Source organism: Bufo gargarizans, unplaced genomic scaffold, assembly GCF_014858855.1.
Source record: "Bufo gargarizans isolate SCDJY-AF-19 unplaced genomic scaffold, ASM1485885v1 original_scaffold_1244_pilon, whole genome shotgun sequence".
Taxonomy (NCBI): Eukaryota; Metazoa; Chordata; class Amphibia; order Anura; family Bufonidae; genus Bufo; species Bufo gargarizans.
In genome coordinates this window covers 157,325-173,106 of record NW_025334285.1, presented here as the reverse complement: position 1 = coordinate 173,106, position 15,782 = coordinate 157,325, and positions in this window count along the sequence as shown.

Genomic DNA, 15,782 nt, shown 5'->3' with positions numbered 1-15,782 from the left:
TCAAGGAATCCATGAAGTGTGGTGGTTTGAGTGAGCAAGTGAGAAGTTGCATCCCAGAGGATCAAAAATTGCTGAAAACGATACCCATCTTGAAAAACTATAAACAAAACATATAAAAACAAAATTGAGTATGTTAGTACTCAGAACATGACCGGAAATTGCTGAGAACCATACCCATCTTGGTAAACTATGAACAAAGCATATAGAATCGAGATTAGGCATATTGAAGCTCAAGGAGAGCAGGTACTTAGTGCCCCTCTAAAGGGGAGGGCACTTAGAGAAGGAGGTGAATAGGGAGAGGAAGATAGCAATTAGCAAAAGAGGAATAAGGAGAGGTACAGGAAAGGGAGGTGGGGAGGTAGGTAGGGGGGGAGAGAACTGTGAAATACACAAAGCCTGTATGGGCCTCTCACAGCACAGGTATATTATTGAGGCAGTGGGGTTCCACCTAAATAGGAGCTGGGAGATTCGTTATAAAAACGGGTCTCCCTCGCGATAATTAAGCAATGGGGTAATAACATGAAGAAAAGCATTTCTAAAACATGTAAAATGCTATTATACAGTGACATATTTATGCGGTATATGGAAGGCCTGTGAAGAGCAGGAATACATAACACCCCATTACCCCCTCACCAGAATTAGGACGCACCTTGGCTAAGTTCTAATGAGATTACCGCTTCAAGGGGCGCTATACCGTAGGAGGTAAGTATTAGGTGAGAAGATAATGGCAGCACTACGGACCCCAATATAGCAACCTATAACAAGAAAACATATACGATACTTGAAGTCCATTTAACCGTCCTTGGGACCAATACGGATGTCGGTTTGATCTTCGGACATCTCCTAAGGGGAGTTAACTCTTCTTGGCTGATGGTAGGGAACTTCAAGTGTCCCGAAGTTCCGCTTGCCGTTTCTTTGCTTGCGGCGATTTGAATTTTTTAGCTAGTTTCCATTCTTCAAGTGCGGGAAGCGAAGGTAGCTTTAAGTCCCCTGACATAGGTAGCCAGGAGTGGATGTCTAGAGGGTCGATCTGCAAAGCGTCCCACATTTTGGTGAGGTCTGCTGGATGTCGGACCGTGACCTGTTTTCCATTAATGGTAGCACATAGTCCAAAAGGAAAGAGCCAGCGCAGAGGATGTCTTCTCTCTCTAAGGAGATTGGTGAGTGGCTTGAGCTGCCTGCGTTTCGCCAGAGTGCTTGCCGCAAGATCTTGAAATAGCTGTATTTTAGCGTTTTCAATTGTCAAGTCACTTTTATGTCTGGCGGCAGCTAAGATGGCGGCCGTGTCGACAAAACTCAGCAGGCCGCAAACGATGTCTTGTGGCGGCGCTTCTGGTGGTGGCTTGGGTCTGAGGGCTCTGTGGGCCCTCTCTATAACTACTTTCTCTGCCCTTTCCTGTCCCAATAAGGAGGAAAAAAGGTGACTGACCGTGTCTAAGATGTCCTCTCTTTGCACGCTTTCAGGAACACCTCTGATGCGAATGTTCTTTCTGCGGCTTCGGTTTTCCTGGTCTTCCAAGTACAGGTAAGTGGTGTTCAAATGCTCCTGGATCTCTTCCACCGTTGACTGCATCGCTCGGCTATGGTTAGTTATGGCGAGCTGGGAGTCTTCCAGGGCTGCCACTCTGTGTCCTGTCTGTTTAAACTCCGTTTTGATAGCGGACAGTTCTCTCAGGACAGGTTCAAAGGCAAGGGCTAGTGACTCTTTAAGGAAAGCCCTGGTGATGGGTGTCGAGCCACACTCACTGCGTCCCTCGGACATTGCGCAGGAGCCCTCATCGTCTGAGTCCTCAGTGCATGTAGCGGCGGCGGCGGCTGCAGCATCCAGCGCCATCTTGGATCTAACTGCCGGTGAAGATAACTTCTTCCTTAGGAACTTATCCAGGTCGGATTGTCCTCTGGCATGTTTAGGTGTCATCTGTGTCTCTTTAGACTTGTCTCTGTTAGATTTCCCCATCGTAGAGCAGGGTGGGAACCCGTCAAATAGCTTTAAATGAGGTGCTGCTGTGAGGAGCTCTCAGCTCAGGCGGCCATTCCCTTCCGCGGCTAGCTCCGCCCCCCCCCCCCCCCCATCTAAGCCTTTTTTTAACCATCAAATGTTACTGCCATTACCACATACTGAGACTATTACATAAATTTACAATTCTTATGGTAAAGAAGCTTTGTTGATTAACTTTTTCTTCCCCAAACTGAGGCAGTGTCCCTTTGTCTTTTGAATGGAATTTACATGGAACAGCTTTTCACCATATTTTTGTAGGGGTCATGTCTACTCTAAAGGGTGTATTAGACAGCACGATTTAATGGGAGATTGTCCCGACAATAGCCTGTTCGCTATTCAATGCAGCTATCTCCTCCTCAGCATAGGGAGGACCGATCGTTTTACCATCGCTCTTCCCTATACTGAAACATTGTTTGCCCAGCAGCAGATCGTGATTAGACACCACAATCTGCCACCTACAAAGGATGATCTTTTAACCTGTCAAAAGATTTGGATTGCTTGTTAGCGATATTCTGACGAAAAATCAGCAGATGCAATACACCATTTAGACACATCTTCTCCAGACTAAACATAATTATTTTTTAATCTTTCTTCATAACTTAGATCTTCCATGCCCCTTATCAGTTTATTAGCTCTTCTTTGTTCTTTTTCCATCAACAGGGCATCCTATTGCCTGAACTTTGCCAGTACAGACTTTATACAGTGCATTCGGAAAGTCTTCTGATCATAACACTTTTTAAAATTTTGTTATGTTGTGGCCTTGTGCTAAAATAAAAAAAAGTTCAACATTTCTCCAATCATTATACACTCAATACCCCATAATGACAAAGTGAAAACAAAATGAGTGACATTTACAAAGTAGTTTATGCCATTATTGTGGCATAAAAAAAACCACAAAATAAAGCGTATGCCATATTTGCGGAATAAGCTTTTTGAGCTTTGGAAAGTGGTGACAAATGGCCGTGGTTTAGGGGGGGGCAGGGCTTTGTGTGGCCCCCCTGATTTACTATAAAATTAACCAGAAACTGGCATAAGTTATACCTTAAGTATATACCAGCTCTTGACTGGTGTAGACTTCAGTATCTGGCGCATGACAGGGCACAGATCAGCATCTGCCTCTTAATAAATTAGGTGGATCTCATGCAACGCAGGTAGATTAAGACTGGCATATGGGTACGCTAGTGTTGAAACGTCCCTTAATGTTCAAAATCTCTGCTCATTTATTGACAAAATATTGCTTTGACATAAATATTCAGACTCTTTATTCAGTACTTAGTTTAAGCAACTTTGGCAGCGATTGCAGCCTCCAGTCTTCTTGGGTAAGATACCACAAGATTTGCACACTTCTCAAGCTCTGTCAAGTTGGATAGGGACTGTCAGTGGACAGCCATTTTTGGGTCACTCCAGAGATGTTCAAATGGATTCAAGTCAGGGATTTGGCTGGGTAACACAAGGACATTTATAGAGTTGTCCAAAGGCCACTTCTATGTTGTCTTGGTCGTGTGCTTAAGGTCATTGTCTTGTTGGATGAGGCGGAGATTCAGAGTACACTGTATCAGGTTTAAATAAGAATGTTTCTGTACTTTTCTCTATTTAGCTTTCCATCAATTCTGACAAAGTCATGCTTCGCTGTAGGGATGATATTGGGCAATGCCTGGTTTCCTCAAAACATGAGACATCTTAGAATTAAGGCCACACTCTGAGTCCCTTAGGTGCTTTTTTGCAAACTTTCATGTATCTTTTACTCAGACGAGGCTTCTTTTTGACCACATAAAGTCCACATTGGTAAAATGCTGTAGTGATGGTTGACCTTCTGTACACAGTATCTTTGGGACTCAGCCACAGTGAACATTGGGTTCTTGGTCACCTCTCTTACCAAGGCCCTTTTGCCCCTATTACTTCATTTGGAGGGGTGGCCAGCTCTAGGAAGAGCCCTTCTTGTTCCAAACTTCTTCCATTTAAGTATTATGGAAGCCACTGTGTTCTCGGAAACTTACAGTGCAGCAGAAATTGTTTTGAACCCTTCTCCAGATCAGTTCCTCTACAAGATGTTATTTCGCAGCTCTACGGGCAGTTCTTTCTTCCTCATAGCTTGTTGGTTTTTGCTCTGATATGCATTGTCAGCTGTGAGACCTTCAATAAACAGAGGTGTGTATTTCCAAATCCATGTCCAATCAACTGAATTTACCACAGGTGTACTCCAATCAATGTGTAGAAACATCTCAAAGATGATAATGAGGAATTGGAGATCTTAAATTGTGTGACTATAACAGGTCCTCAATGGGCACCGCATGGGCAAACTAATTTTGAAGTATAGGTTTATCTTTGCAAAAAACGACTCCCAAATGGTCATATAAGAGTTTGCACTAATAGATATCATATAGAACTTGCATTTCGAGAAAATGTGATCAATTATTTTAGGGTTAAGCTGTTTTTACAAATAAATTGCTAGGATTTTAAATATTTTTTTTAGAAAACTGGGTGAGATTTACAATTTTTATGAAATATTCTGTACTCTCAACATGAGTGAAATATTTGTCAAATTTAAGCTGCTCTTCCAACTGCACCTTCAGAACAGGACATTACAGCCATAGTCAGCCATTTTTGAGGCTTTGAGGATCTGTGCTTGGTCATCTGGCTGCAGTAGGTATACATAGACTCTTATTTGGACTTTTCTCCTTTTACATTTCTTCTTACCATGTCTGTCAGACTTATGTGTGTTACTTTTGTAGTTATTTCTTCTATACTTTGAAAGTTTATTTTAATTTAATTTGTGCAACACAAAACATATTTAAAACTAAATAATAGTGATTTTTTGGGGGTGTGGGTCAAACATTTTATTCTTTTTTATTTTTTTAAGACATTATTTATATAATTCTCTTTACAATTCCATTATGGGATTACCATTGTATGACTTATTACACGCTTATAATGTATCAGCATACTCCTGCTAATACATTATGCTTCATGTCTCTATGACACAGGCTAATGTCATGACAACACTAGTGTGCCCTAACAGCAGGCTTACTTAACCCCTTAGAGACTGGGCTCATTTTCACCTTCAGGGCCAGGCCATTTTTTGGAAATCTGACCAGTGTCACTTTATGTGGTGACAACTTTAAAACGCTTTGACTTATCCAGGTCATTCTGAGATAGTTTTTTCGTAACATATTGTACTTTGTGACACTGGTAAAATGGAGTAAAAAAAATCATTTTTATTTATAAAAAAAATACCAAATTTGCCAAAAATTTGGAAAAATTAGCAAATTTCCAAGTTTCTATTTCTCTACTTCTATAAAACATATTAATACCTACAAAAATCCTACAAAAATCGTTATTACTTTATATTTCCCATATGTCTACTTCATGTTAGGATCATTTTGGAATTTACATTTTATTTTTGGGGGACATTACAAGGCTTAGAAGTTTTTGAATTAAATCTTGAAATTTTTCAGAAATTAAAAAAAACAACTTTTTAAGGACCAGTTCAGGTCTGAAGTCACTTTGTGAGGCTTACATAATAGAAACCACCCAAAACCACCCTATTCTAGAAACTACACCCCTCAAGGTATTCAAAACTGATTTTACAAATGTCGTTAACCCTTTAGGTGTTCGACAAGAATTAACGAAAAATAGAGATACAATTTTTAAAATTTCACTTTTTGGGCAGATTTTCCATTTTAATTTTTTTTTTCCAGTTACAAAGCAAGGGTTAACAGCCAAACAAAACTCAATATTTATGGCCCTGATTCTGTAGTTTACAGAAACACCCCATATGTGGTCGTAAACTGCTCTACGGGCACACGGCAGGACGCAGAAGGAAAGGAATGCCATACGGTTTTTGGAAGGCACATTTTGCTGGACTGGTTTTTCGACACCATGTCCCATTTGAACCCCCCCTGATTCACCCCTAGAGTAGAAACTCCATAAAAGTGACCCCATCTAAGAAACTACACCCCCTCAAGGTATTCAAAACTGATTTTACAAACATTGTTAACCCTTTAGGTGTTCCACAAGAATTAACGAAAAATAGAGATACCATTTCAAAATTTCACTTTTTTGGCAGATTTTTCATTTTAATATTTTTTTTCCAGTTACAAAGCAAGGGTTAACAGCCAAACAAAACTCAATATTTATGGCCCCGATTCTGTAGTTTACAGAAACACCCCATATGTGGTCGTAAACTGCTGTATGGGCACATGGCAGGGCGCAGAAGGAAAGGAATGCCATACGGTTTATGGAAGGCAGATTTTGTTGGACTGTTTTTTTGACACCCATTTGAAGCCCCCCTGATGCACTCTTAGAGTAGAAACTCCAAAAAAGTTACCCCATTTTAGAAACTACGGAATAGGGTGGAAGTTTTGTTGGTACTAGTTTAGGGTACATATGATTTTTGGTTGCTCTATATTATACTTTTTGTGAGGCAAGGTAACAAGAAATAGCTGTTTTGGCACAGTTTTTTTGTTTGTTATTTACAACATCTATCTGACAGGTTAGATCTTGTGGTATTTTTATAGAGCAGGTTGTCACAGACGCTGCGATACCTAATATGTATAGAATTTGTTTATTTATGTAAGTTTTACACAATGATTTCATTTTTGAAACAAAAGAAATTATGTTTTAGTGTCTCCATAGTCTGAGAGCCATAGTTTTTTCAGTTTTTGGGCGATTATCTTAGGTAGGGTCTCAATTTCTGCGAGATGAGATGACGGTTTGATTGGCACTATTTTGGGGTACATATGAATTTTTGATCGCTTGCTATTACACTTTTTGTGATGTAATGACAAAAAATTGCTTTTTTTTACACCTTTTTTATTTTTATTTTTTTACAGTGTTCACCTGAGGGGTTAGGTCATGTGGTATTTTTATAGTGCATCTTATTATGGATGCAGCGATACCTAATATGTATACTTTTTTATTTATTTATGTAAGTTTTGCACAATGAATCCATTTTTTAAACAAAAAAAATCATGTTTTAGTGTTTCCATAGTCTGAGATCCATAGTTTTTTCAGTTTTTGGGTGATTATCTTGGGTAAGGTATGATTTTTGTGGGATGAGAAGACGGTTTGATTGGCACTATTTCGGCGTGTATATGACTTTTTGATCGCTTGCTATTACACTTTTTGTGATGTAAGGTGACAAAAAATTGTTTATTTAGCACAGTTTTTATTTTTTACAGTGTTCATCTGAGGGATTAGGCCATGTGATATTTTTATAGAGCCGGTCGATACGGACGCGGTGATAAGTAATATGTATACTTTTATTTTTGTAAGTTTTACACAGTAATATCATTTTTGAAAAAAAAAATCATGTCTTAGTGTCTCCATATTCTGAGAGACATAGTTTTTTAAGTTTTTGGGCGATTATCTTAGGTAGGGTCTCATTTATTGGGGGTGCTGGATCTCACAGGCACGTCACAGGAAGGCAGTGGCGCTGCCTTCCATGCCATCGGGTCCTCCCTACAGCCCATGATTTGAGCAGGCACCTTGTTCCGCGGCCGCGCAGCGGTGATCGGAAATGCACAGGGCGTACAGGTATCACAGGGCGTACAGGTGTGTCCTTAAGTACCAGGACATCAGGGCGTACCTGTACGCCCTGTGTCCTAAAGAGGTTAAAAGACAGCTGTGGGGCCTTTCATAGGAGCTCAGGGCTGATTGCTTTTTGATCCCCAGTGTCTGATTTGGTCACTGGGAAACCCAGTGACCCAGTCGTAGGGGGATTCCCCTTTAATCATGACGCAGTATAGACTTAACAGCCAGGATTGGATATTTCTCTGACCTCGGATGTGAAGTGGAGCCTGCACTAATAACCCAGTCTTACAAAAAGCAAGTTCTTAGCATCCTTTTGGCATCCTTCAACTCCCCTCCACTGCAGTAACACCAAAATACATTGCTGCAGACTGAGGACCTGCACTACCCACCATCAAAAGAAAGTGGGCTGTCATTAAGGGGTTAAAGGTACTTCCAAGCACGGCATCTGAATAGTCAAAAATAACAAAACAGAGACACTTCCAGTGACAAACCTTTAAAATATGCCCTCAGATGAACTGCCAGGTATGGCCCACACAGTACTATATGGACTATATTTATCCTATATACAGTACAGACCAAAAGTTTGGACACACCTTCTCATTCTCTAGATTCACACGGAAGGCATCAAAACTATGAATTGACACATGTGGAATTATATTCATAACAAAAAAGTGTGAAACAACTAAAAATATGTCATATTCTAGGTTCTTCAAAGTAGCCACCTTTTGCTTTGATTACTCCTTTGCACACTCTTGGCATTCTCTGGATGAGCTTCAAGAGGTAGTCACCTGAAATGGTCTTCCAACAGTCTTGAAGGAGTTCCCAAAGATGCTTAGCACTTGTTGGCCCTTTTGCCTTTACTCTGCGGTCCAGCTCATCCCAAACCATCTCAATTGGGTTCAGGTCCGGTGACTGTGGAGGCCAGGTCATCTGGCGCAGCACCCCATCACTCTCCTTCATGGTCAAATAGCCCTTACACAGCCTGGAGGTGTGTTTGGGGTCATTGTCCTGTTGAAAAATAAATGATGGTCCAACTAATCGCAAACCGGATGGAATAGCACGCCGCTGCAAGATGCTGTGGTAGCCATGCTGGTTCAGTATGCCTTCAATTTTGAATAAATCCCTAACAGTGTCACCAGCAAAGCACCCCCACACCATCACACTTCCTCCTCCATGCTTCACGGTGGGAACCAGGCATGTAGAGTCCATCCGTTCACCTTTTCTGCATCGCACAAAGACACGGTGGTTGGAACCAAAGATCTCAAATTTGGACTCATCAGACCAAAGCACAGATTTCCACTGGTCTAATGTCTATTCCTTGTGTTCTTTAGCCCAAACAAGTCTCTTCTGCTTGTTGCCTGTCCTTAGCAGTGGTTTCCTAGCAGATATTCTACCATGAAGGCCTGATTCACACAGTCTCCTCTTAACAGTTGTTCTAGAGATGTGTCTGCTGCTAGAACTCTGTGTGGCATTGACCTGGTCTCTAATATGAGCTGCTGTTAACCTGCGATTTCTGAGGCTGGTGACTCGGATGAACTTATCCTCCGCAGCAGAGGTGACTCTTGGTCTTCCTTTCCTGGGGAGGTCCGCATGTGAGCCAGTTTCTTTGTAGTGCTTGATGGTTTTTGTGACTGCACTTGGGGACACTTTTAAAGTTTTCCCAATTTTTCGGACTGACTGACCTTCATTTCTTAAAGTAATGACGGCCACTCGTTTTTATTTACTTGGCTGCTTTTTTCTTGCCATAATACAAATTCTAACAGTCTATTCAGTAGGACTATCAGCTGTGTATCCACCTGACTTCTCCACAGCGCAACTGATGGTCCCGAACCCATTTATAAGGCAAGAAATCCCACATATTAAACCTGACAGGGCAAACCTGTGAAGTGAAAACCATTTCAGGTGACTACCTCTTGAAGCTCATCAAGAGAATGCCAAGAGTGTGCAAAGCAGTAATCAAAGCAAAAGGTGGCTACTTTGAAGAACCTAGAATATGACATATTTTCAGTTGTTTCACACTTTTTTGTTATGTATATAATTAAATGTGTTAATTCATAGTTTTGATGCCTTCAGTGTGAATCTACAATTTTCAGTCATGAAAATAAAGAAAACTCTTTGAATGAGAAGGTGTGTCCAAACTTTTGGTCTGTACTGTATGTACAGAAATATTTGACATACTGTAGTGTACAGTATATAGAGAAACTTGTTAGTAGACATATGCAATAACATTGGTCAGTCCCAATGTTATTGCATATGATGGAGGTATCAGGTCTTTGCTAATTTTTTCATAGCGAATTGATTGCAAACCACAGTCTAATGTAATGCCAAACCATTATTTCCAGTGGAGTATACTTCTCTATGAAACAAGGTGCATTAGCCTGATTGTCAATGCACTGGCTTGCTGTCATGATGTAACACTAAAATTACAGTATACTGTGCATACGTCTATATTTTTGTAGGAGAGCATAATTAATACTACGCTTCAGTATATCTACCCAGTGAATCTTCAGAGGGAAAAAACACGTTTCAAAACAATCAATTTTTTTAAACACGTTAGAGGACATTGAACTGCAGTATGTCTGTAGCCGAAATTCGTGTACATGTACTGGAGCAAATGAAGATAATTGTGGTGGCCCCTCTGGTGCACAGTGATAATAAATCTCCCCCTTTGTGTCTCTGCCTCTACTTTCTTTCCTTGGACACAGACATGGAAATGAACCTCAGAAGTTTCCTGAAGGCCAATGAATATGCTATGTGTCAAAAACACTAACCATGCTAACCACAGATGCCTGCGCAAGGCTCAGGAGTAGGGATGAGCGAACTCGAACTGTATAGTTCGGGTTCGTACCGAATTTTGGGGTGTCCGTGACACGGACCCGAACCCGGACATTTTCGTAAAAGTCCGGGTTCGGGTTCGGTGTTCGTCGCTTTCTTGGCGCTTTTGTGACGCTTTCTTGGCGCTTTTTGAAAGGCTGCAAAGCAGCCAATCAACAAGCGTCATACTACTTGCCCCAAGAGGCCGTCACAGCCATGCCTACTATTGGCATGGCTGTGATTGGCCAGAGCACCATGTGACCCAGCCTCTATTTAAGCTGGAGTCACATAGCGCCGCCCGTCACTCTGCTCTGATTAGCGTAGGGAGAGGTTGCGGATGCGACAGTAGGGCGAGATTAGGCAGATTAACTCCTCCAAAGGACTTCACTTGAGTAATCGATCGATCTGCAGCTGTGCATCATTGAGCTGCTGAAATTCAAATGCTCACTCACTGTTTTTAGGCTGCCCAGACCGTTTGTCAGTCACTTTTTTCTGGGGTGATCGGCGGCCATTTTGTGTCTTGTGCGGTGCTGCGACCAAGTGCATCCAAGCTGCGACCAAGTGCATTTAACCCTCAATGGTGTGGTTGTTTTTTGGCTAAAGCCTACATCAGGGTGAAGCTGTCACACCAAGTGCATTTAACCAGCAATAGTCTGTTTATTTTTTGGCCATATACTACATCAGGGGCAAGCTGCGCCCGTCACCAAGTGCATTTAACCCTCAGTAGTGTGGTTCGTCAAGCTGTGACACCAAGTGCATTTAACCAGCAATAGTCTGTTCATTTTTTGGCCATATACTACATCAGGGGCAAGCTGCGCCCGTCACCAAGTGCATTTAACCCTCAGTAGTGTGGTTGGTCAAGCTATCACACCAAGTGCATTTAACCAGCAATAGTCTGTTCATTTTTTGGCCATATACTAAATCAGGGGCAAGCTGCGCCCGTCACCAAGTGCATTTAACCAGCAATAGTCTGTTCATTTTTTGGCCATATACTACATCAGGGGCAAGCTGCGCCCGTCACCAAGTGCATTTAACCCTCAGTAGTGTGGTTGGTCAAGCTGTGACACCAAGTGCATTTAACCAGCAATAGTCTGTTCATTTTTTGGCCATATACTACATCAGGGGCAAGCTGCGCCCGTCACCAAGCGCATTTAACCAGCAATAGTCTGTTCATTTTTTGGCCATATACTAAATCAGGGGCAAGCTGCGCCCGTCACCAAGTGCATTTAACCAGCAATAGTCTGTTCATTTTTTGGCCATATACTACATCAGGGGCAAGCTGCGCCCGTCACCAAGTGCATTTAACCCTCAGTAGTGTGGTTCGTCAAGCTGTGACACCAAGTGCATTTATCCAACAATAGTCTGTTCATTTTTTGCCCATATACTACATCAGGGGCAAGCTGCGCCCGTCACCAAGTGCATTTAACCAGCAATAGTGTGGTTATTTTTTGGCCATATCCCAGTCTAATTCTGTCACTAAATCCATACCGGTCACCCAGCGCCTAAATACTAGGCCTCAAATTTATATCCCGCTAAATCTCTCGTTACCGCTGTCCTGTTGTGGCTGGGAAAGTTATTTAGTGTCCGTCAAAGCACATTTTTTGTTCTGGGTTGAAGTACAATTCCCAATTTAGCAATTTCATAATTTAGTGGTTCCTGCTATATCAGAGCTATTTGAAATCTATCCCTAAAAGGGTATATAATATTCAAGGTGCACATAGGGTCATTCAGAATAACTTCACACACACGCTACTGTGCATTTCCAAGTCTAATTCTGTCGCTAAATCCATACCGGTCACCCAGCGCCTAAATACTAGGCCTCAAATTTATATCCCGCTAAATCTCTCGTTACCGCTGTCCTGTTGTGGCTGGGAAAGTTATTTAGTGTCCGTCAAAGCACATTTTTTGTTCTGGGTTGAAGTAGAATTCCCAATTTAGCAATTTCATAATTTAGTGGTTCCTGCTATATCAGAGCTATTTGAAATCTATCCCTAAAAGGGTATATAATATTCAAGGTGCACATAGGGTCATTCAGAATAACTTCACACACACGCTACTGTGCATTTCCAAGTCTAATTCTGTCGCTAAATCCATACCGGTCACCCAGCGCCTAAATACTAGGCCTCAAATTTATATCCCGCTAAATCTCTCGTTACCACTGTCCTGTTGTGGCTGGGAAAGTTATTTAGTGTCCGTCAAAGCACATTTTTTGTTCTGGGTTGAAATACAATTCCTAATTTAGCAATTTCATAATTTAGTGGTTTCTGCTATATCAGAGCTATTTGAAATCTATCCCTAAAAGGGTATATAATATTCAAGGTGCACATAGGGTCATTCAGAATAACTTCACACACACGCTACTGTGCATTTCCAAGTCTAATTCTGTCACTAAATCCATACCGGTCACCCAGCGCCTAAATACTAGGCCTCAAATTTATATCCCGCTAAATCTCTCGTTACCGCTGTCCTGTTGTGGCTGGGAAAGTTATTAGTGTCCGTCAAAGCACATTTTTTGTTCTGGGTTGAAGTACAATTCCCAATTTAGCAATTTCATAATTTAGTGGTTCATGCTATATCAGAGCTATTTGAAATCTATCCCTAAAAGGGTATATAATATTCAAGGTGCACATAGGGTCATTCAGAATAACTTCACACACACGCTACTGTGCATTTCCAAGTCTAATTCTGTCACTAAATCCATACCGGTCACCCAGCGCCTAAATACTAGGCCTCAAATTTATATCCCGCTAAATCTCTCGTTACCGCTGTCCTGTTGTGGCTGGGAAAGTTATTTAGTGTCCGTCAAAGCACATTTTTTGTTCTGGGTTGAAATACAATTCCCAATTTAGCAATTTCATAATTTAGTGGTTTCTGCTATATCAGAGCTATTTGAAATCTATCCCTAAAAGGGTATATAATATTCAAGGTGCACATAGGGTCATTCAGAATAACTTCACACACACGCTACTGTGCATTTCCAAGTCTAATTCTGTTAGTAAATCCATACCGGTCACCCAGCGCCTAAATACTAGGCCTCAAATTTATATCCCGCTGAATTTGAATACAATACATTGGGCCAAATAATATTTTTGTTGTTGTGGTGAACCATAACAATGAGAAAAACATCTAGTAAGGGACGCGGACGTGGACATGGTCGTGGTGGTGTTAGTGGACCCTCTGGTGCTGGGAGAGGACGTGGCCGTTCTGCCACATCCACACGTCCTAGTGTACCAACTACCTCAGGTCCCAGTAGCCGCCAGAATTTACAGCGATATATGGTGGGGCCCAATGCCGTTCTAAGGATGGTAAGGCCTGAGCAGGTACAGGCATTAGTCAATTGGGTGGCCGACAGTGGATCCAGCACGTTCACATTATCTCCCACCCAGTCTTCTGCAGAAAGCGCACAGATGGCGCCTGAAAACCAACCCCATCAGTCTGTCACATCACCCCCATGCATACCAGGGAAACTGTCTCAGCCTCAAGTTATGCAGCAGTCTCTTATGCTGTTTGAAGACTCCACTGGCAAGGTTTCCCAAGGGCATCCACCTAGCCCTTCCCCAGCGGTGAAAGATATAGAATGCACTGACGCACAACCACTTATGTTTCCTGATGATGAGGACATGGGAATACCACCTCAGCATGTCTCTGATGATGACGAAACACAGGTGCCAACTGCTGCGTCTTTCTGCAGTGTGCAGACTGAACAGGAGGTCAGGGATCAAGACTGGGTGGAAGAAGATGCAGGGGATGATGAGGTCCTAGACCCCACATGGAATGAAGGTCGTGCCACTGACTTTCACAGTTCGGAGGAAGAGGCAGTGGTGAGACCGAGCCAACAGCGTAGCAAAAGAGGGAGCAGTGGGCAAAAGCAGAACACCCGCCGCCAAGAGACTCCGCCTGCTACTGCCCGCCGCCATCTGGGACCGAGCACCCCAAAGGCAGCTTCAAGGAGTTCCCTGGCATGGCACTTCTTCAAACAATGTGCTGACGACAAGACCCGAGTGGTTTGCACGCTGTGCCATCATAGCCTTAAGCGAGGCATTAACGTTCTGAACCTGAGCACAACCTGCATGACCAGGCACCTGCATGCAAAGCATGAACTGCAGTGGAGTAAACACCTTAAAACCAAGGAAGTCACTCAGGCTCCCCCTGCTACCTCTTCTGCTGCTGCCGCCTCGGCCTCTTCTGCTGCTGCCGCCTCGGCCTCTTCCTCCGCCTCTGGAGGAACGTTGGCACCTGCCGCCCAGCAAACAGGGGATGTACCACCAACACCACCACCACCACCTCCGTCACCAAGCGTCTCAACCATGTCACACGGCAGCGTTCAGCTCTCCATATCACAAACATTTGAGAGAAAGCGTAAATTCCCACCTAGCCACCCTCGATCCCTGGCCCTGAATGCCAGCATTTCTAAACTACTGGCCTATGAAATGCTGTCATTTAGGCTGGTGGACACAGACAGCTTCAAACAGCTCATGTCGCTTGCTGTCCCACAGTATGTTGTTCCCAGCCGCCACTACTTCTCCAAGAGAGCCGTGCCTTCCCTGCACAACCAAGTATCCGATAAAATCAAGTGTGCACTGCGCAACGCCATCTGTGGCAAGGTCCACCTAACCACAGATACGTGGACCAGTAAGCACGGCCAGGGACGCTATATCTCCCTAACTACACACTGGGTAAATGTAGTGGCAGCTGGACCCCAGGCAGAGAGCTGTTTGGCGCACGTCCTTCCGCCGCCAAGGATCGCAGGGCAACATTCTTTGCCTCCTGTTGCCACCTCCTCCTTCTCGGCTTCCTCCTCCTCTTCTTCCACCTGCTCATCCAGTCAGCCACACACCTTCACCACCAACTTCAGCACAGCCCGGGGTAAACGTCAGCAGGGCATTCTGAAACTCATATGTTTGGGGGACAGGCCCCACACCGCACAGGAGTTGTGGCGGGGTATAGAACAACAGACCGACGAGTGGTTGCTGCCGGTGAGCCTCAAGCCCGGCCTGGTGGTGTGCGATAATGGGCGAAATCTCGTTGCAGCTCTGGGACTAGCCAATTTGACGCACATCCCTTGCTTGGCGCATGTGCTGAATTTGGTGGTGCAGAAGTTCATTCACAACTACCCCGACATGTCAGAGCTGCTGCATAAAGTGCGGGCCGTCTGTACGCGCTTCCGGCGTTCACATCCTGCTGCTGCTCGCCTGTCTGCGCTACAGCGTAACTTCGGCCTTCCCGCTCACCGCCTCATATGCGACGTGCCCACCAGGTGGAACTCCACCTTGCACATGCTGGACAGACTGTGCGAGCAGCAGCAGGCCATAGTGGAGTTTCAGCTGCAGCACGCACGGGTCAGTCGCACTACAGAACAGCACCACTTCACCACCAATGACTGGGCCTCCATGCGAGACCTGTGTGCCCTGTTGCGCTGTTTCGAGTACTCCACCAA